This window comes from Lithobates pipiens, unplaced genomic scaffold (assembly GCF_037356315.1).
Source record: "Lithobates pipiens isolate NorthernLeopardFrog02 unplaced genomic scaffold, aLitPip1_a1.2 Scaffold_8, whole genome shotgun sequence".
Lineage (NCBI taxonomy): Eukaryota > Metazoa > Chordata > Amphibia > Anura > Ranidae > Lithobates > Lithobates pipiens.
In genome coordinates, this window is record NW_027507903.1 from 590,310,021 (window position 1) to 590,334,096 (window position 24,076).

General features: G+C 42.6%; 1 protein-coding gene and 1 pseudogene across 1 annotated transcript in view; one reads left to right on the forward strand and one right to left on the reverse strand.

The window, feature by feature from the left end:
* The window catches only part of LOC143962289 (uncharacterized), a 259,324-nt pseudogene extending 247,987 nt beyond the window's left edge, over positions 1 to 11,337 (forward strand).
* The window catches only part of LOC143961230 (uncharacterized), an 87,483-nt gene that overhangs the window by 17,382 nt on the left and 46,025 nt on the right, over positions 1 to 24,076 (reverse strand). The window lies entirely within an intron of this gene.

Here is a 24,076-nt window from a genome sequence, read left to right on the forward strand (position 1 = left end):
ATAGCGGTCCTTACAGAACAGCAGACTGTACCGCACTCAAGCCTATGTACCGTAGCACCCTATACCAAGTTACCAGTCCTTATAAGAACTTTTGTGGACCAAGCAGGTTGTGTATTAGTGTTTAGCAGACTGTACGTCAGTCCCTATACCGCTGAAGGACTGCTGCAGTATAGGGCAGCGGTCAGCAGTGGTGCACGTCAACCCTATCTATTGTGGACCGATAGCGGTCCTTACAGAACAGCAGACTGTACCGCACTCAAGCCTATGTACCGTAGCACCCTATACCAAGTTACCAGTCCTTATAAGAACTTTTGTGGAACAAGCAGGTTGTGTGTTAGTGATTAGCAGACTGTACGTCAGTCCCTATACCGCTGAAGGACTGCTGCAGTATAGGTGAGCGGTCAGCAGTGGTGCACGTCAACCCTATCTATTGTGGACCGATAGCGGTCCTTACAGAACAGCAGACTGTACCGCACTCAAGCCTATGTACCGTAGCACCCTATACCAAGTTACTAGTCCTTATAAGAACTTTTGTGGACCAAGCAGGTTGTGTATTAGTGTTTAGCAGACTGTACGTCAGTCCCTATACCGCTGAAGGACTGCTGCAGTATAGGTGAGCGGTCAGCAGTGGTGCACGTCAACCCTATCTATTGTGGACCGATAGCGGTCCTTACAGAACAGCAGACTGTACCGCACTCAAGCCTATGTACCGTAGCACCCTATACCAAGTTACCAGTCCTTATAAGAACTTTTGTGGACCAAGCAGGTTGTGTATTAGTGTTTAGCAGACTGTACGTCAGTCCCTATACCGCTGAAGGACTGCTGCAGTATAGGGCAGCGGTCAGCAGTGGTGCACGTCAACCCTATCTATTGTGGACCGATAGCGGTCCTTACAGAACAGCAGACTGTACCGCACTCAAGCCTATGTACCGTAGCACCCTATACCAAGTTACCAGTCCTTATAAGAACTTTTGTGGAACAAGCAGGTTGTGTGTTAGTGATTAGCAGACTGTACGTCAGTCCCTATACCGCTGAAGGACTGCTGCAGTATAGGGCAGCGGTCAGCAGTGGTGCACGTCAACCCTATCTATTGTGGACCGATAGCGGTCCTTACAGAACAGCAGACTGTACCGCACTCAAGCCTATGTACCGTAGCACCCTATACCAAGTTACCAGTCCTTATAAGAACTTTTGTGGAACAAGTGAGTTGTGAATGTTTAGCAGACTGCAGCAGAAGGGCAGCAGTCAAGTATAATATCCTTTCTATATTTGGAAGAAAGAATATTATACATGTACAAGCCTATTACTGTACCACTGATACCAGTCCTGAAAAGAACCTTTGTGGAACTAATAATAACAGCAAGTCTTTAAAATTACCCTCACTGCCTGACAACACTGCTTCCTTCCTGTCCCTATACAAATTGGCAAAAAAAGAGAACGATTAGTGGTTACTGGAACAGCTCTTTTGTGGACCTTGATAGTAACAGCTAATGATGATGATGATGATGATGATGATGAAAGACTAATCTGGCTGTCCCTGTAGCATACACCGTCCTTTCCCTTTCTCTAAACTAACAAAAGACACTCAGGCTGCTGCAAGAATCAGCAGCACAGCAAACCTATCAACACCTAACACCTATACCAGTCCTGAAAAGAACTTTTGTGTACCAAATAGCTAGTGGTTTATCTCTCCCTACTCCACACAGGAACCTGTCCCTATCTTAACAGAAGAAAGAATGTAAAATGGCCACCGGATCGGGTGTATTTATAGGTTAGGGGGAATGTACAAGTGTCCATGTGCTGTCATGTCTCAATTGGCTGTCCTGTATCACATGATAAACGTGTCACCAAAGGTTAAAGCTCTTGTATACATTAAACACGTAAGTCCGCCGCGGCGAACGACGGAAAAAGGCGTTCGAACGTGCGGACCGCGAATGTCGGAAATTCGCCGCGAAACGACCGCCGGGCGAACCGTTCGGCCATCACTATTCATCACACACCTTTAATATGTTTGTGTGTTGAAGTGTATGATGTTGCTATGTCAAACTTGAATGTATTTTGGACTCTTTATTATTGAGCGATTTGCAAAGTTTCACCCTGAAAAAGCCTCTGTGTATGTATTGCTCACTGCCTGTGTAGCATAGGGAAATGTTAATTCCCTATTCTTTTCTCTACCAGAGATACATCAGACAGCTAGTAAACATTTTTAAAAGTCCGGAGAATTACCCACTTGGAAAGCTTTCCCAGGAATTGGTGTGCGCATTTGAAAATGTGCCCCTTTTTTGTTTTTGGGGACAACTCTAAAATTCTTGCTTTCCCCTAATCTTCCCTCAGTGACAATGACTACCAGTACAAACAGAGGGTGAATCTTCCTAAATGGGGACACATAAAGCAGATGAGATTGACAGAGGGTCTAGCCCTTCTCCACTCTATTCAAAACTAATTAAAAAGGTTTTTCCTAGAGATACACTAAAAGTGTTACCACTGTATAGTATAAAATTGTCTCTGCATATTATAATGAATTCTATTGTTGTCTTTCATCTATTTATCCCTTATGCCTCACTAAACATAATAGAGGAGTGGTATACTAGCTCAGTGGTGATCAGGGGTGTTGGTATAAAACAAAGGTGTGAAGGGGGATTGCCCTCTATACAATTTGGTATTTCCAATGCTGGAGGCATGAGTAAACCTTCTACACAAAAGGCAATGCAACTATAAATGATCACCATGACAAAAGGATGACGTTTACACAGTTTTCAAATTCTACAGTGTGAAGTTCTCTTATTTCACGCAAACATTATAACCTGTTTTAATATAGACTGCTCTCGCAACTAATAATATTTTATATATATATATATATATATATATATATATATATATATATATATATATATATATATATATATATATATATATATATATATATATATATACATATATATATATATATATATATATACATATATATATATATATATATACATACATACACACACACACACACACACACATATATATAGCGCTCTAAAAATTTCCAGCCGACTAGATTGTCGCCAGATTCTCTATGACCGTTCCGAGGCTAGGAGTGATGTTATGACGTCATGCCCGGCCTCTGCATTCAAACAAACAGCGCCGCCTCGGCTGTGAAGCCGAGATTTTTTTTTTTTTTTTTTTCAGCCTAGAGGTGAGATGTGGGGTCTTATTGATCCCATAACTCACTGTAAAGAGGTCCGATCATACCATATTCCTATTACAAGGGATGTTTACATTCCTTGTAATAGGAATATAAAAAATGAAACAATAATTGTAATCACTTTAAGTGTCAAACTAAAAAAAGAAAATGAACAACAAAAATATAAAGCACCCCTGTCCCCGTGTGCTCACCACACATACGGGATATTGCCGCAAATGTAAGCAATAATTCTAGCCCTAGACCTCCCTGTAACTCAAAACATGTAACCAGTAAAAAAAAAAAAAAAAAAAAAAAAAAAAACCTTTAACCACTTCAGATCCGCGCTATTGCCAAATGACGGCATTAGCGCGGACCTACATTTCCAGGACTACGTCTATTGAAGTCGTCCTGGTTACGAGCGGCCTGCGCGCCCCCTGAGGGGCGCGCGCGGCGCGCTCTGTGATCGGCGAGTCCGTGAGACTCGCCTGATCACCGATCCGTGTAAGGGGTCGATCCCGACCCCTTATCACGTGATCAGCTGTCAGCCAATGACAGCTGATCATGTGATAGAACGGAGCCGGTAATCGGCTATTATTCCTCCTCGCGCTGTCAGAGAAAAAAAAAGCCGATCACCGGCGGCCGTGATCGGGACATCAGTCCCGATCACGGCCATCAATACAAGGGACCACCTGCCACCTTCCTGTGCCCACCTGCCTCCCGCAGTGCCATCCTGAAGTAAAATAAAAGAAAAAGTGCCCCCCGTCAGTGCCCCCTGTCAGTGCCCACAGTGCCACCCACAGTGCCACCCACAGTGCCACCCCACAGTGCCACCCCACAGTGCCACCCACAGTGCCACCCAATCTGCCTCAAAGGTGCTGCACCCCAGTGCCGCCCATCAGTGCCCAGCAGTGCCGCCCATCAGTGCCCAGCAGTGCCACCTATCAGTGCCACCTATCAGTGCCCATCAGTCCCATCTATCTGTGGTACCTATCAGTGCCCATCCGTGCCACCCATCTGTGCCACTTATCCGTGCCACCCATCCGTGCCATCTTATCTGTGCCCATCTTTGCCCATCAGTGCTGCCTTATCTGTGCCCATCGGTGCCGCCTTATCTGTGCCTATTAGTGCCGCCTTAACTATGCCTATCAGTGCCCACCAGTGCAGCCCATCAGTGCCCACCAATGCAGCCCATCAGTGCCCACCAATGCAGCCTATCAGTGCCGCCTCATCAGCGCACTTCAATGAAGGAGAAAAATGACCCGTTTGCAAAATTTTATAACAAACTATTAAAACATGATTTTTTTTTTTTTTTTTTTTTGCATCTTTTTTTGTTTGTTTAGCAAAAAATAAAACTCCGAGCTGTAACTAAATACCACCAAAAGAAAGCTCTATTTGTGGGAAAAAAATGATAAAAATTTCATTTGGGTACAGTGTTGTATGCCCGCGCAATTGTCACTCAAAGTGCATCAGCGCTGAAAGCTGAAAATTGGTCTGGGACTGAGGGGGGTTTAAGTGCCCAGTAAGCAAGTGGTTAAAAACGTTGCCTATGGGGATTTTTAAGTACCAAAGTTTTGCGCCATTTCACGAGTGTGTGCAATTTCAAAGTGTGACATGTTAGGTATGTATTTACACAGCATAACTTCATCTTTCACATTATGCAAGAAATAACTAACTTTACTGTTTTTTTTTTTAAAGCATAAAACATTTTTTTTTCCAAAAAAAAGTGTTCGAAAAATTGCTGTGCACCATGCGAGATAAAAAGTTGCAATGACCACCATTGTAGTCTCTAGGGTCCTTGCTAAAAAAAACATATATAATGTTTCGGGGTTCCATGTAAATTTTGAGCAAAAAAAAAAAAAAAAAATTATATATATATATATATATATATATATATATATATATATATATATATATATATATATATATATATATATATATATATATATATATATATATTATTTTTTTTTATTTTTATTTTTTTTTTTTACATGTAGGAGAGAAATGTCAGATTTGGTCTGGGTGGCAAGTGGTTAAAGTAGAACTATAGGCAAAACTTTTTTTTTTTTCTCATTTTGGATAGAGTAAGGGAGGATAACTACCCCTGTCAGATTTCTTTTTGCCATCCGTCTCCCATTGGAGAGATATCCCTTGACTTCCTGTCCCATAGCCAAACAGGAAGTTTCTGGAAATCTTTGCAAATTAAAGTAATTCCTTGGGGGCCATCAGCTCACCAGAACTAGTGTCCTCATTGGAAAATTTACCCTCTATTACTTTTCTGGGGGCAACCCCAAATTTGGGATTTTCTGTTACTTTCACTTTCAATAATAGTGGTAAACATGACAAATAGAGGAGGGTGAATCTCCTATATGGAAGCACAGACAGCAATAAAAACTGACAAGTGTTCAATTCCTCTCTACTCTATTGAAGAATAAAATAAAAAATGATCGGTTTTTTTTTGCATGCGAGTAACCAGATCGTAAACAAATAGGTTACTAAAGTACGAAAATTCTCATATGACAGAATAAAAATTTGGAAGTGATGTATTGCATTTTCATATGAAAACTGTATGGATTAAAATGAAAATAAAAAAGGATTGTGTTTGTCCCTTCACAGCTTTCGTACGAAAATATCTGAATTAACAATCAGATTATCATACAATCGTGTCAAAATCTGCATTTTTCGTACAATATTCTGCTGTGTGTATGGGGCTTTACCAACTTCAGTAGCTTTCGTCTTTCAAAAACAATTATAGTATCAGCTGGGTAATGTTAATGATGGAAGGCATTTTTTTTTTCAATGAAGGTCCCCTCCTATTGTCTTCTCTTCACATATTAGAATATCAATGAACTTGTCCTGACTGTGTCTGTGATGGGGAAATGAGACAAAAGGGTAGCTGAAACCTTCTAAAGAATAAATTAAATGGTCTAATTTGTTAAGCAGAGCTCATCTTTTCAGCCAATCAGAGGCTACCAAATTGTAATCAATGGTGATGACATAAAAAGGAGGTCGAGGGAGAATTCAGTACATTACAAGAACTGCCAGGCAAGAGCACAAGAAGCTTTTATAGGATCCTGATACTACATTATACCAGGTAGGTACACTTTTTTTTATGATTGCATATGCACAATTAAGATGCGTTTCTTCTTTTATACACTGAGAAGGGAAAATTTTAAAGGTGGACTTTATATCAGTGGTATTTTTTAATGGAGTGTTTAAAATGTTAAAGTCAATAAAAAAAAAAAAAAAAAAATACAATTAGTGAGCTGACTGCCAACTGGGAAATTTTGCCATTTATAATAAATATATAAATATAAATAAATAAATGTACTCAGCTTGAGTATTTTAAAATCTAGTCTTTCCAGTCTAGTCTTTCAATTTTTAGAAGTGATATACTGTACACACATTATAGCTTGTTAGCTTATTATAGCTTGTTACAGGACACTGAGAAATACAGCGAGTGATATTTACAGCCGTTTTACATTCTGCTACTCTGCATCACCATTTGGCACCCATTTTTTTTTTTTTTAAACTATACCCTTGACGAGTTTGATACAAATTGTTGATGAGATTTTCAAGGGCTTAAGCGATGTTGTAAATATTTTCTGCTACTATATTGCTGATAATTTTTTTTATACATAATTATGATGATTTACAAGGGAATTCCCTTGCATATACTGTTATGTCTTACTCCTATAACTTTGAGAAGTCTGTTATACATCATTGATTGTACAAATATGCCCATCTTTCTATGATCTCCCTACTGAATGTTCAACAAGTTCTATCTGCATGCTATATATGGATTTTAGATGCCCCATCAGGGTTGTTTGCTGGACATGCAAATATATTAGTACTTGCTCCAGATTTACAGTTAACCGTGTTAAGGTTAGGGTTATTAAAAGGGAAAGTTAAGGGTTCATTTCAAATTGAGGCGAAGTATAATTAAATCGCTCTCTAAAGTGGTTTTAAAGCCAACAGCAAACATCATATTGCAGCTTGCCAAATCTTAGTTGTGATTGCTGCATTATTTTTAGGCATTCTTTCCTTTATTTCCATCTGGTGATCCTGCAAGTCTGCAGTTTTTCCCAACAGCACAATCTCTCCTGCAAATGTAGCAGTTAGAGCAGCAAGGCAAACCATTTACCACTGACAGGGGTGCTTACAATGATTAGCTTTTATTTTTTCCCTTCATGTAAAACCTTTATCCCATAAAAAAAAAAGTTGCTGTAACTAATGTGAACTGATGTTTGGCTTGAATTTGTTAGTGTATATAAAACTGTTACTCCTACACTGAAAATGCTGCTGTCCAAAAGGTGCCCGCTGTGCCCATTCTTCCAGAGTGGGGGGCACTCTAATACAGGAGGTATGCTACTAGCCAGATCACTGGGTGAAAATGTCTTAAAAAAAATACAACGAATGCAGCCACCACATCTAAGGATTGGTAAGATGCAATATATTACATTTTCGGTTTTGGGTTTAAGGGTTCCCACTTAAAAAAAAAAAAAATGAAAAGTCAGCAGCTACAAATACTGCAGCTGCTGACTTTTAATTTATTTTTATTTTTTTATTAAATCGGATATTTACCTGTCCCAGGGTCCAGTGATGCAGAGGACCAAAGCCCCACTTATCCCCCCCCCCGCTCGGCGGCACCGGCATTGGCATTTTAACTGTGGGTGCCCGGCTGTAGCTTCACAGGCGGGCACCCACTGTGTGTGCGCCAGCCGCGCAATCTTCTGGAAAAGGTCACATGTCCCATATGATCGGGGTGGGGATAGGTGATCTCCCTTCCTGCACCGAGGGAAGTGACATCAGGAGCCCAGGCACCTAAGGAGGCAGACTACGAGGGAACCCCTAGCAACAGATATTTCGATTTTACTATTATACAAAGCTGTGCTTAGGTTGATAGTCTCAGTGGCTGCCTCCCCAAAATGAAGTTCCCCTAGAGGAGCTCCAGATGTAGTTTAAAAGAATATAAAATACGGGGTCAGTGGCGTTACCTGTAACGGGAGCAGTATAGATTAGTTGTCACCCACCATATTATGTATGCGTGCCCAGGTATCTAGATGTTCTCTCAATTGGGAGTGGCAAAAGAGTGAGGTAGTCCCCCCAATCACACAGACTTTTTGTGTTTCACTGTTAAGAGGGTTGCCTGTGGTAGAAATGTATGATTTATATGTAATTTAATCACTACTGTTTCTTGTAACATTGGGGAGCTGGGTAGCACTGATTTGTTTGGGGGGGGGGGGGGGGGAACTACCTCACACTCTTTTGCCACTCCCAATTGGGAGATCATATAGGCATTTCCTACATTTGATACCTGGGCACACATACACAATATGGTGGGTGACAACTAATCTATACTGCCCACGTTACAGGTAGTGCCACTGACCCCATATTTTATATTCTTTTAAACAGGTATTTAGAGTGTGGCATTTTTTTTTTTTTTTTGCCACTTGGGCTGCAAACTAAGCTTTCACAGCATACAATAATATATACCAAATAATATCCCATCTAACTCAACCCCCTACCCACAGCCCACCCTCGGTCTCCAAATATCGAACATTCTACTCATTTGGCCCCAAGATGTAGATTTTATTGAGGTTACAAAACCAACTTTTCAAAGAGGGTCTTTCTGGATTTTTCCACATCCGAGGAATTAAACTCTTTGCTGCATTTAGTAAGCAAGGTATCAGCATTTTCCTATATTGTTTAATGGGCAACGTAGCTCCGTGAAGCAAACACACCCTTGGCTCTTCCGGTATTTTTAGGCCCGTAATTTCCTTGGTTGTTAATATTACCTCTTTCCAGAATTCTCTAATTTTGGGGCATGTCCACCATATATGGATCATAGATTCTATTTCTGAACATCCTCGCCAATATAAAATTAGAGACCTCTCTTTGAAAGTGGTGTGCTTTATCTGGGGTTAAATACCACCGAGCCATATATTTGTAGTTCATTTCCAGAAGACTACAATCTGGTGAAATCACATTCGGCATCCTTAGTATTTTATAAACTTCTGCCTCTGTACTACCTGTCTCAATCTCTTCATCCCATTTTTTTTTTTTATATAGAGGGGGGGGGCTCCGATATTTTGAGTCCCATCAAAATTTTATAAATCTTAGAAATCCCTCTTCTTCCATCCGTCGCCACACACAGCCGCTCAAATGGTCGCAGGCTGTCTGCTGACCTGATTGGGCAGGGGAGGGATCCCACAAAGTGTTTCAGCTGTGCATACTGCCACCAATTTATATCCAACCACTCTTTTTTAACCCCAAGTTCCTGAAAAGAACAGATTTTACCTTTACTTATGTCTTAATTGTGCATCCCTATTCCTAAACCCCCCTCCCTGAAAGCTTTCTTTCCCCGGTACGAAATAATCTGTGTCACATAATGGTAGTAGTGGGGAATTATCCCATTTTTGTCTTCGGTGAACCCTGTCCCACATTGCAATTGCTATCCGAGTGATTGAGTGTGTGTGTCCATCTAATTCTCGAAGATGTGGTGGGATCCATATCACTTTAACCCAGAGGGGCTTTACTAATCCCATTTTCTAACTTAACCCATCTTTTTTCTTTATTATTTTTTACCCATTCCACCACACGTGGCAGTAAAATTGAGGGTTTATTTTTTTAAACGCACATTAATTCATTTTTGTTATTTGGAGGTGGAACTTCACTTTAAGTACAACTTTAAGAAGATACTCCACTCTTAAATACAAACCCGTCCTCAGCCCTTTAAAGTTAAAATGTCCTGTGTGTCTGAAAACAATCATTTCACATCTAGAAATATAGTGCATTTTTAAATCTTTGGGTTGATCTGTTGTAGAAACGATATGATTTGTATTACTATTTATTTTCATTTGCATTACAAGCATACACTTTAATTTGGTTTAATTTCTATTTTAGTAGTCTTGAAGCCGAGAAGGTCTTTAATCAGCACACAATGAGTCTGGGAAAAGACAAGCCATATACGTGCTCTCACTGCAAGAAAAGTTTTCTTTGTAAGGCACATCTTACAATTCACCGGCGGGTTCATACTGGAGAGAAACCGTTTTCATGTTCGGAATGTGAAAAATGCTTTAGCGTTGTATCACATCTCAATAATCATAAGAGGATTCACACAGGAGAGAAGCCTTTCAGATGTTCAGAATGTGACAAATGCTTCACAGAAAAGGGTCATCTGATTAACCACCAAAGGATTCACACAGGAGTGAAGCCATTTCAATGTTCAGAATGTGATAAAAGCTTCTCACAGAAGGGTCATCTTACACAACACCAGATAACTCATACAGGAGAGAAACCATTTAGATGTACAGAATGTGACAAGTACTTTTCACTGAAGAAACTTCTTGCTCGACATCAGAAAAGCCACACAGGAGAGAAGCATTTTAGATGTTCAGAATGCAACAAGTGTTATATGCGGAAGGCACAGCTTATCCTGCACCAGATGACTCACACAGGAGAGAAACCTTTTAGATGTTCAGAATGTGAGAAATGCTTCATAGAAAAGAGAAGTCTTACTCAACACCAGAGGATTCACACAGGAGAGAAACCATATGCATGCCTGGAATGTGGCAAGTGCTTCTCTTATAAAATAAGTTTTGTTCAACATCAGAAAACTCACACAGGAGAGAAACCATATAGATGTTCAGAATGTGACAAATGCTTCTTACAAAAGACAAATCTTACCCGTCACCAGAGGATTCACATTGAAGAGAAGCAGTTTATATGAAGTCGAATGTATTAGAATTTAACGTGACATAAGTTTCCCCTTACTTTAACTGGCTTGTTCAGGCCTTCTATGACTGCTTCAGAGTTTTTTTCCCTTACTTTTACTCTTTCCTCCTCTAGACTCTGACTTTCCTTTACTCCCTCTTACTTTCTTTCTGGCTCCTCTTTTTTTCCCTCTCATTCCTACAGATGCCATCCTTTGGGGTTGGTCGCAGGAGTAGGGCCACCCCTAGGATGACTGAGAGTAGGCTGTGGAATATGACAATTTTCCCCCTTTTCTTTCCATTTATTATCCTTCGATATCCCAATTGCATAAAAAGGTGTTTAACTATGATTGTTCTGTACAAATTCTTTTTGGATTCCTCCAATATCTAAACATTCTTTAGCCCCTGTGACCTATATTCTTGCTTCTGATTTCTTAGGTTATAAAACCAATAAATACATTGAAACAGACTGTAACAAGACAAGTGCTTTCTTGCTTAAAGTGATTGTAAACCCGATTCATGAAATTTGAGCTGGCCACATAGATCTGCAGAGTTTTCTAATCTCTCTTCAAAGCCCTGTGTCTAGTAGCTGTCTCTTGCTGCATTCCTCTGTTATCAGCCTGACAAGTTTCCATCCTATTATAAGAGCAGCTGGAGTTTTGAGTCAAGGGAGGTTGCTATAAATATGTTAGCAGAGCTCTGGTTGATGGAAAGAATGGAGCTGTGAGTCTCTACCCATGAGGAGAGGGGGTGTGTGCGCGCCTTTCCTCCAATCAGCGGTCTTGGCTGTGTGCCCAGGCTTCTCTGCAGAGCTAAGCAGGAAGAGAAAAAAAATCCTAATACGATCTCCACTTTCTAAAGGATAAATACATCTACTTTAAGATGAGCCGACTATTCAACAGAGTGATCAGTGCCGTTTGATCACTCAGTTCTTGATGCAGAGCTGTCTTGCAATGTACCACATATACCAGTGTTAATAGGCATGTAAGGCAGGCCATACATGAAGCAATTTTCTTTCCTACAACCTCCAGGTTGCAAGAAAGAATATTGTTCAATTCCCCCATCAACACAATCTGTGTTGATGGAGAAATCCTTCCTGCATGGCATTATGTTCTGCCAACGGAGAGCCTTCCCCACTGGCAGAACAATTATCACTGCCGAAAAAAAAATCCCTGCTGAACCAGCCAAGATTTGATCCTGGCTCAAGGAAAAAAAAAAAGGGGATAAGAGATAAAAGCAGAATCTGCCAACTAACACTATCAGAAATACTAAAGGAGGAGGTTTGTGTTTATGACATGGAAAACAAATGCACCTACACACACTTCAAACGATGGCCCATTATGTGCCTTGGACAAAGATTTTAAACTGTCCAATAACGTCATCCCCCATGATGAGGCATGTCTATGCAGTGACTATTGAAGAATAAAATTAGATTTAATTAAATTATGTATAATTTGATAAAAATGTATATAATGTGGTGCCACAATCATGCAATGCATTGCATGACTGCCCCACACATCTAATCAATTAGTGGGAGTTGAGAATAATAATAATAATATTGAACATAATAGCACAGATAACAATGATCATAATAATAACATTGACATTAGTGCCAATGTTTTAATTATAAATTATGGATTTATCAATAAACAGTCATACAATGTATAGTAAACATGATTAATGTAGACATTAAAGATAAAAATGAAGATATAGTCATATGAACTTAAACAGAATAAATTCAAGATAGCATCATATATCCAAAATATATCTCAATGCATGATATGCAGGGAATAATAGATAAAAATCCAAGGATTAAGACAAACTGGTCTTGGCACCCTTGGTTGTGGGCTCTACACGTGTCGTAGCCTATAGCTACTCATCAGGAAAGCCGCAAACTAATCAAAGACTTACGGATCAGCTCATAAACTGGACTCAGGTTCAGGATGAAAAGGCGAAGGGCCTGGACATGATGTTGCACTGGGGTTGAGGCGAGAGAGACTCCCCACCCCCTCCCTCCCATTAAGGGGGGGGGGGGTCTGGGGGAATAGGCCAATAGGCCATGGGACTGCCCGACCACCACAGGTGTAAAGAGTGCAAGCAAATGAGAGTGCAAGAGAGAATGTATTATATATATATATATATATATATATATATATATATATATATATATATATATATATATACACACACACACACACACACACACACACACACACAATTATATATCTATCTATATAAATAACAAAAAAATAAAAAATAAAGTGAAAATTTTTTTTGGAGGAATAAAAAAAATTATATATAATAAAAAACCTGCCACCCCACCAGAGATATAACAGCCATGGCCGGCACGACACTCCACTTGTTTGTATCAGCAGGAAGAGACATCACATACATTATCCTTCAAGCAGGTATTCAAGTTTTTAGGCTAACGTTAGATACACATATTCACACACTTTGTATAAAGTGGGTTATTCCAAATCTTTTTATCCTGATATATCTTTCTGTTTTGTCATACAACACTGACACATATTCATTACACAGAAGTGTTTTATCCAACACTCACACTAGGTTTCACCACTCCATTCACATATTCAGTCATCCACAAAAAATGAAATGTCACTTTTTTTTTCACTTTTAAAATTTTGTTTTATTTTACCCACTTTTTTTTTTTTTTTTTTCCACATCAGCGAATCTTCACCAGAGACTATTAATCAACTTAACGTTCATTGTTGTCTCTTAATATTAATCTTCACATCATTGTGGCTGTTTTCTTAATTACTTGTATAATTAAAAGGAATATTTATATAACTTTTATTTCATATTCTTAAAACTATTCTTTCATCTTGCTCCCGTTATTCGCTGAATTTTTTACGCCGCTCCCCTCCCCCCTCCTCCCCTATCCCCATGTCAGTAGTGTCCCTACTCCTAATAACCTAGTCTTTATGGTCTTAATTGTGCGGTGCAACTCCAGTCACGCTTAAATTGTTTCCAACCTCTCCATTTTTTTATAAGTATTACCCTTTCCTCTTCTTCTCTCAGACTCAGGCTTTCCATATTATATATTTCCTCTACCGCATCTACCCACTCCCATGTTGTTGGACAATCAGCCTCTTGCCATTTTTTGGGAATCAGTTTTTTCGCTGCGTTTAATAGATGCGGGATGATTGTATCCTGATATTGTTTAACCCCGCCCTCTGTACCATGGAAGAGTACTATCCAGGGGTCAGGTTTCAATGTTATTTGAGTTATTTCCTTTATCATTTGAAGGATCTTTTCCCAATATATCTTTATTTTGGCACACTCCCACCAAATATGTGTCATGGTTCCTGTTTTTCCACAACCCCGCCAGCACTCGGCGGTCCCGCCTTGTTGGTATTTGGATGTCTTATCCGGAGTGTTATACCAACGGGAGATAAGTTTGTAATTCATCTCTGCTGTTTTGTTATCCCTTGCCGAACAGTGTGTCATTTTCAATATTTTATTTATTGTTTCTTTACCCTTTTGTGACCCCAATTCCCTTTCCCACTTATTTATTTATGGCGGCGCCTCTCTCCAGCTGGCCCATATCAACAACCCATACAGCTTTGAGATTGTACCCTTCGCTCTGTCGGCTATACATAATTGTTCCACCCCTGTCAATTCATCTCCAGATCTAATCGGCTGAGGTAGTTTTTCTATGAAACGGGTCAGCTGGAGATAACGCCACCTATCCCTTCTCATAAATCCCATGTGCACTAACTCTTCATGTGAAAGAAGTTTCCCTTTTTTACTTAAATCTTTTATTTGTGACCCCTCGAGTCTTATCCAATTCCCTCCTATCTCCCTTCTACCCGCGGGGGAAGTATTCGTTATCTTTTAAGGTTATCAACGGTGAATTATAGTGTCCGTTTAATCTTTTATACACCTTATCCCATATCTTCAGTGCAATCTGTGTCAGCTCATTTGTGTCTATATCTAATACCCTATTTTTTGGGGGGTTCCATATTATCTTACTTAGTTGTGCTTTACTATATATATATATATATATATATATATATATATATATATATATATATATATATATATATATATAAATGAACCCATCTTTTTTCCTCTTTTTTTTCCCTTCACCCATTCGACAATTCTTGATAGTACTACCGCCTGATAATAATATTGTAAATCAGGGACCGCCAATCCTCCCCTCCCTTTTTCTTGTTTTAATACCCCATGGGAGAGCCTAGGTTTTTTATTATTCCATATATATTTACTCATTAGTGATTTTAATTTTTTTAAATAACTAGGTGGAATTTCAATCGACAACATCTGGAATTTATATAAAATTTTTGGAAGAATAAACATTTTAAACACATTTATTCGACCTATCCAAGAGATCGATCTATTACTTGCTCTTCTAAGTTCAGTTTTTATTTCATTTAGTAAAGGGATAAAATTTAAGCGGTATATCTTATCTAAAGTATTTGCCAATTTTATTCCAAGATATTTCAAATCTTTAGTCCACTTAAATTTACTTTGTTCTTGGATTAGTTGTGCTTCTAGCGTACCTACATTTATATTAAGGATTTCAGACAGTGAGTCTTTAGGGTTACTTATATAAAACAATACGTCGTCCGCATATGCTGCGAGTTTATGTTCCTCCTGCCCCGCCTTAATTCCAATTATTTACGGATTATTTCTAATTGTCGCGAGAAGGGGTTCCAGCGAGAGCACAAAAAGGAGGGGTGACAGTGGGCATCCCTGTCTAGTCCCGTTTTCCAACTCAAAGGAAGAGGAGGGCATCCCATTAATGTTTACAGTCGCTGTAGGATGATGATACATCGTTTTAATCCATTTGACCATCCTGGGGCCAATGCCCATTTTGTCCATTGTCTGAAACATGAATCCCCAATTGACCCTGTCAAAGGCCTTTTGCGAATCCGTTGACAATAATAAAGCCGGGGGTTCCGTCTTCTTCCTTTGAGATAGAATCAATAAGGTTCTCACCCCATTGTCCTTTCCCTCCCTCCCGGGGACAAACCCAGTCTGATCCGGGTGTACCAGTATATTCATTACTTTCTTCATTCTATTTGCTAACACCTTAGCAAATAGTTTAGTATCCTCATTTAGGAGTGATATTGGTCTATAACTGGCACACTTGGTCTCATCTTTTCCTTCTTTTCGTATGACCGTTATTGAGGCAGACAGCGCCTCTTTACTCATGGCATACTCTGTCCCAATCCCGTTCATATACTTGCAGAGTTTCGGTATCAGGATATTCTTAAACCTTTTGTAGTAACTAATTGACAGACCGTCAGGTCCAGGACTTTTCCCAGGAGCTGATTCCGCTAGTGCCTCATTTATTTCTGCTTCCTTTATGGGGTTTTCTAGATGTTCTTTGTCAATTTCACTAATCCTGGGAAGTCTTGCCTTGTTTAGATATTTATCAATTTCTTTTGGTTTCCCTTCTTTATTTATCAAATTGTTTTTTTACCGCGTATAATCTCCCATAATATGTTTTAAATCATTCGGCTATTTCTTTTGAGGAGTATACCATGTCCCCGGATTCTGTTTGTATTTTCTCTATGTAGTTCATGGCTTTTTTCTTTTGAAGCATCCTAGCTAGATATTTAGTGGGTTTGTTTTCTTCTTTATACCTCACTTTATTAAGTTGGTTGTAATATTTTTTAGTTTCTTGTTCCATTAGCCCACGTAATTCTTCTCTCCTGGACATTAATTTTTGGTATAACTTTTTATCTACAATACCCAGTTTATGTTGTTGTTCTATTCTAAGAATTTCCTCTCTAAGTTTATTACCCCTTTCTACCCGCTCTTTTTTTTTCTGCGAGCCTCGTGCGATCAAGATCCCTCGAATATACGCCTTATGGGCATCCCACAGAGCCTGCCCGGAGATTCCCTCAGTCTCATTAATCAGGAAGTACTTTTCTAATTCCTTACTCACTGCTTCACCCCCCTCCTTATCGAGAATCAACGTATCGTTTAACCGCCACCTAGAGGCATATTTACTTTGTCCGGGAATCTGTATTTTCATAGGCGCATGATCTGACTGTGTTGTTATTTCTATGCTTGTTTCCAGTACCATCTCTAGGGCTCTGTGCTCCACAAGAATATAATCAATCCTAGAGTACGTCCCGTGCACCGGGGAAAAAAATGTATAGTCCATTATTTTGGGATGTTGTGCCCTCCATACATCCACTAGTTGGTTTTTACTTAAGATTTGAATTTACTTTTTTAATTGGGCACTACTCCTTCCCAGTGCACGGGACGTGCTATCAAGTCCGGGATCCAGACAAAAATTCAGATCTTCCATTATAACTACATGACCACTTTTAAATTCTTGTATTTTAGCCAGTATTCCCCTAAAAAAGTTTATAGGATTTTTATTCGGGGAGTAGATATTAGCCAGTGTATACCTAATATTTCCTAGTTTTCCTTTCAAAAGTAAGTATCTTCCTTCTGGGTCTGTTTCTCTTCCTTCTTCATTGAAACGAATATCTTTCCCAAATCCTATCGCTACTCCTCTTGCCCTCCTCTTACTACGTATCCCCGTAGTTAGTGATGGCCGAACGGTTCGCCCGGCGGTCGTTTCGCGGCGAATTTCCGACATTCGCGGTCCGCACGTTCGAACGCCTTTTTCCGTCGTTCGCCGCGGCGGACTTACGTGTTTAATGTATACAAGAGCTTTAACCTTTGGTGACACGTTTATCATGTGATACAGGACAGCCAATTGAGACATGACAGCACATGGACACTTGTACATTCCCCCTAACCTATAAATACACCCGATCCGGTGGCCATTTTACATTCTTTCTTCTGTTAAGATAGGGACAGGTTCCTGTGTGGAGTAGGGAGAGATAAACCACTAGCTATTTGGTACACAAAAGTTCTTTTCAGGACTGGTATAGGTGTTAGGTGTTGATAGGTTTGCTGTGCTGCTGATTCTTGCAGCAGCCTGAGTGTCTTTTGTTAGTTTAGAGAAAGGGAAAGGACGGTGTATGCTACAGGGACAGCCAGATTAGTCTTTCATCATCATCATCATCATCATCATCATTAGCTGTTACTATCAAGGTCCACAAAAGAGCTGTTCCAGTAACCACTAATCGTTCTCTTTTTTTGCCAATTTGTATAGGGACAGGAAGGAAGCAGTGTTGTCAGGCAGTGAGGGTAATTTTAAAGACTTGCTGTTATTATTAGTTCCACAAAGGTTCTTTTCAGGACTGGTATCAGTGGTACAGTAATAGGCTTGTACATGTATAATATTCTTTCTTCCAAATATAGAAAGGATATTATACTTGACTGCTGCCCTTCTGCTGCAGTCTGCTAAACATTCACAACTCACTTGTTCCACAAAAGTTCTTATAAGGACTGGTAACTTGGTATAGGGTGCTACGGTACATAGGCTTGAGTGCGGTACAGTCTGCTGTTCTGTAAGGACCGCTATCGGTCCACAATAGATAGGGTTGACGTGCACCACTGCTGACCGCTGCCCTATACTGCAGCAGTCCTTCAGCGGTATAGGGACTGACGTACAGTCTGCTAATCACTAACACACAACCTGCTTGTTCCACAAAAGTTCTTATAAGGACTGGTAACTTGGTATAGGGTGCTACGGTACATAGGCTTGAGTGCGGTACAGTCTGCTGTTCTGTAAGGACCGCTATCGGTCCACAATAGATAGGGTTGACGTGCACCACTGCTGACCGCTGCCCTATACTGCAGCAGTCCTTCAGCGGTATAGGGACTGACGTACAGTCTGCTAAACACTAATACACAACCTGCTTGGTCCACAAAAGTTCTTATAAGGACTGGTAACTTGGTATAGGGTGCTACGGTACATAGGCTTGAGTGCGGTACAGTCTGCTGTTCTGTAAGGACCGCTATCGGTCCACAATAGATAGGGTTGACGTGCACCACTGCTGACCGCTGCCCTATACTGCAGCAGTCCTTCAGCGGTATAGGGACTGACGTACAGTCTGCTAAACACTAATACACAACCTGCTTGGTCCACAAAAGTTCTTATAAGGACTAGTAACTTGGTATAGGGTGCTACGGTACATAGGCTTGAGTGCGGTACAGTCTGCTGTTCTGTAAGGACCGCTATCGGTCCACAATAGATAGGGTTGACGTGCACCACTGCTGACCGCTCACCTATACTGCAGCAGTCCTTCAGCGGTATAGGGACTGACGTACAGTCTGCTAATCACTAACACACAACCTGCTTGTTCCACAAAAGTTCTTATAAGGACTGGTAACTTGGTATAGGGTGCTACGGTACATAGGCTTGAGTGCGGTACAGTCTGCTGTTCTGTAAGGACCGCTATCGGTCCACAATAGATAGGGTTGACGTGCACCACTGCTGACCGCTGCCCTATACTGCAGCAGTCCTTCAGCGGTATAGGGACTGACGTACAGTCTGCTAAACACTAATACACAACCTGCTTGGTCCACAAAAGTTCTTATAAGGACTGGTAACTTGGTATAGGGTGCTACGGTACATAGGCTTGAGTGCGGTACAGTCTGCTGTTCTGTAAGGACCGCTATCGGTCCACAATAGATAGGGTTGACGTGCACCACTGCTGACCGCTGCCCTATACTGCAGCAGTCCTTCAGCGGTATAGGGACTGACGTACAGTCTGCTAAACACTAATACACAACCTGCTTGGTCCACAAAAGTTCTTATAAGGACTGGTAACTTGGTATAGGGTGCTACGGTACATAGGCTTGAGTGCGATACAGTCTGCTGTTCTGTAAGGACCGCTATCGGTCCACAATAGATAGGGTTGACGTGCACCACTGCTGACCGCTCACCTATACTGCAGCAGTCCTTCAGCGGTATAGGGACTGACGTACAGTCTGCTAAACACTAATACACAACCTGCTTGGTCCACAAAAGTTCTTATAAGGACTGGTAACTTGGTATAGGGTGCTACGGTACATAGGCTTGAGTGCGGTACAGTCTGCTGTTCTGTAAGGACCGCTATAGGTCCACAATAGATAGGGTTGACGTGCACCACTGCTGACCGCTCACCTATACTGCAGCAGTCCTTCAGCGGTATAGGGACTAAGAGTTTTGTCACAGGGTCATTTAAAAAATGACATGCAGAGGAAGAGGCAGGCCCTTCCGCAGGGGTGGTAGGGGTAGGGCAGGAGCAACAGGCTTGAGCCAAAGTGGGAAGTTGCAGAAGGTGCGTTCAATTACTTTAAAGGATGCACCAGACTTGGTTGAGTGGCTCGCTCAGCCTTACTCTTCTGCACCCTCCTCATCCTCTCGATCTGCACCCTCTTCTTCACTCTCTGCTATGTGCACCCCCAAAGACACTACCACCAACAACACGACCACCACCACCACCACCACATACCTTCCGCTTGAGTCACTGGAATTATATTCCGATCCATATCAAGAGGACATTTCTGATGCGCAGCCACTCTTGGTATTGGATCAGGAAGAGGAGGTAGCAACAAGCGCTACTCAGCAGTCTGACGCCAGTACCCAGATCAGCCCAAGGAGGAGGTTGGTCCCCGGTGTTGCTGCCTACTCCGAGATCTCTACTTATAGCGGTGGGGAAGGTGACGTTGATGATGACGTGTCTAGTGATGTCACGTGGGTGCCCACAAGAGAGGAAGAGGAGGGGAGTTCAGAGGGAGATATGGACCAGCAGATAGGGAGGAGAAGCAGCAATGACTTACATTGCACAGCAGGGACAAAGCAGACTGCAAATGTATCAGGAGCGAGTCATCGACCATGTACGGTCACATCTGGCGCTCCCAGGACACCGGCACATGGCTCCGCAGTGTGGGCTTTTTTTAACGTGTCCGCTGCTGACAATAGCGTTGCCATCTGCAATCTTTGCAGTCAACGCGTTAGTCGCGGTAAGCCCAATACTCACCTAGGGACGACCGCCTTAAGAAGGCACATGAGCAGCCATCACCGAGCCCAGTGGGAGCAACGGAACACACAAAGCCACACTGCAGGCTCTCACCGTCCAGCCTCGTCTTCTACTTCTCCTTCTCCTCTCTCCTCACAATTGTCCTCCACTCCACCTTCCATCACGCCAAGCTCACATTTTTCTGCAAAAAGGCAGGCTTCCGTGGGCCTAATGTTTGAGCGTAAAAAAATGATGATGCCGGATAACCCTCTTGCCCAACGGTTGGCGGCTGGCTTGTCAGAACTCATAGCCCGCCAACTACTGCCATATAAACTGGTGGACTCGGAGGCCTTTCGCAAATTTGTGGCCATTGGAACACCACAATGGAAGGTCCCAGGAAGGAAGTATTTCTCAGAGAAGGGCATCCCAGAGCTATATGGCCATGTTCAGCGGCAAGTGAATGTATCTCTGGCACACAGTGTCGGTGCCAAGATACATCTGACCACAGACACGTGGTCTAGCAAACACGGGCAGGGAAGGTATATCAGTTTTACTGCCCACTGGGTGAACCTTCTGACGGCCGTCAAGCATGTAACCCGTGGCACCCGTGTAGATTTGGTTTTACCGCCACGGATTGCATGCAGGCCTGACTCTTCTTCTCCTCCTCCTACTCCATCCTCCTCCCTCTCCTCCTCAGCTGCCTCCTCCTTTTCCGCTGCTAGCGTCTCTTCCACTGCACCGCCCAAGCTCCCCAGAACCTATTCCACATGCCAGGTGAGACGTTGCCATGCCGTGCTGCGTCTGTTGTGCCTGGAAGCAAAGAGCCACACTGGCCCGGCACTCCTTTCAGCTTTGCGTTCACAGGCAGATGAGTGGCTAACACCGCTCAATTTGACAGTTGGTAAAGTGGTGTGTGACAACGGTGCCAATCTGCTTAGCGCATTGAAACAGGGCAAAATCACGCACGTGCCGTGCATGGCACACGTCTTAAACTTGGTCGTGCAGCGATTCCTTGTCAAATACCCTGGGGTCCAGGACATCTTGCGGCAGGCAAGGAAAATCTCGGCCCATTTCAGAAGATCTTACACGGCCATGGCTCGCCTTGCTGACATTCAGCGGCGACACCATCTGCCGGTCAGACGTCTTATTTGCGATTGCCCGACGCGATGGAACTCAACCTTCTATATGCTTGATAGGCTGCTCCAGCAGAAACGTGCAGTTAACGTCTACCTGTATGAACTCTGCGAAAGAAACGGTTCTGGGGAGCTGGGTTTTTTTTCACCGCGCCAGTGGCTGCTCATGCGCGACACATGCAGACTTCTGCGGCCATTTGAGGAGATCACCAAACTGGTCAGTCGCAGCCATGGCGCCATCAGTGACATGGTACCTTATGCCTTCTTTCTGGAGCGTGCATTGCGTCGTGTCATTGATCAGGCTGTGGAGGAGCAGGAGCGGGAAGATGAGGAAGTCGCAATGCTGGATGAATTCCCAGGGGGGGCTACTCTATCTGAGACAAGTCAACAACAGGAGTCTGATGAGGAGTCAGAGGAGGATGGTGCCGGGGCGGATGAGCAGGAGCAAGAAGAGCATGCTTTAAACCTTTCTGGGATCCCTGTTGTGCGAGGATGGGGAGAGGAGAATGAAGAGGACGACATTATCCTGGATGATGAGCAGGAGCCAGGCCACCACACCGCTTCCACTTTAGTGCAAATGGGGGCCTTCATGCTCCAGTGTTTTAATAGGGACCCCCGTATAAAAAGCATGAGGGTCAAGGACCAGTACTGGGTGGCAACGTACTTAGACCCCCGGTACAAACACAAAATGGCGGAAATGTTACCGCCGTCGCAGAGGGCTGTCAGAATGCAGCACTTCCAGGCCTTGCTTCGAGAAATGCTGCATTCTGCTTTTGCGTGCGCTGGCAGAGGAGCAATTCCCACTCCCAGAGAAGGATTTGCGGGTACCAATCCAACAGCGCCTGCAAGAAGAGGCCGGTTTGAAGATGTGTTGGTGACTTCGGATATGAGGTCATTCTTTCAGCCGACCCATCGACAGGTGTCATCCGGATCCAGCATCAGGGAACGCCTAGACCGTCAGGTGTCCGACTACATTGGGTTAACGGCCGATGTGGACGCTCTGAGGAGTGATGAACCCCTAGACTACTGGGTGGGCAGGCTTGACCTCTGGCCAGAGCTTGCCCAATTTGCAATCGAACTGTTGGCTTGCCCCTCATCCAGTGTCCTGTCCGAAAGGACGTTCAGCGCAGCAGGGGGGATTGTGACCGATAAGCGTACTCGCCTAGCTCACCACAGTGTTAACTACCTCACATTTCTAAAAATGAATGAGGCATGGATCTCGGAGGAATTCAACACATGTGACCAGTAGACCATGTATATGTCTATAAACTATTTTTTTAATCAAGCACACAGACCTTCTTAATTCATTTGGCTCACTTCCTTGACCCAAAAAAGCACACCGTACTATATGCCCCTACCCTCCTCTTTGAAGAGGTTGAGCGGTGTCATATTTCTACTGGGGCTGCTTATGATATCCCTGTGCTGTGCTGACTTCTTCCTGGGGGTTCTTATTATGAAGGGATCACACTATCCCTGTGCTGTGCTGACTTCCTCCTGGGGGTTCTTATTATGAGGGGATCACACCATCCCTGTGCTGTGCTGACTTCCTCCTGGGGCTGCTTACGGTGCTGCTGTCAGTGCTGTATGTCACGGTGCTGCTGTCAGCGCTGTATGTCACGGTGCTGCTGTCAGCGCTGTATGTCACGGTGCTGCTGTCAGCGCTGTATGTCACGGTGCTGCTGTCAGCGCTGTATGTCACGGTGCTGCTGTCAGCGCTGTATGTCACGGTGCTGCTGTCAGCGCTGTATGTCACGGTGCTGCTGTCAGCGCTGTATGTCACGGTGCTGCTGTCAGCGCTGTATGTCACGGTGCTGCTGTCAGCGCTGTATGTCACGGTGCTGCTGTCAGTGCTCTGTATTACGGTGCTGCTGTCAGATGCCTCTATCACGGTGCATGTGTCATTCCGGTATGTCACGCTGCTGGTGATCATCTCCTGCACCCTCTTCTTTGCCTACCCTGGTCCCTGACCTTCCCTCTCCTCCATTGCCTTCATTAACTCCATAGTCCTGAATTGTTAGAACAATTTCCCAAATAAAATAAAAATGCTTGTAGTTATCGATCCCAAATTCACCTCATACATGTATTATGTCATTGTCCAGATGGTGGGACTACGTTTTACCCCCTAATAATTACCACGTGGCCGCAAATTCGACATGAAGGTTTGCAAAGTTCGCCTCCCATTGAAGTCAATGGGGCCCG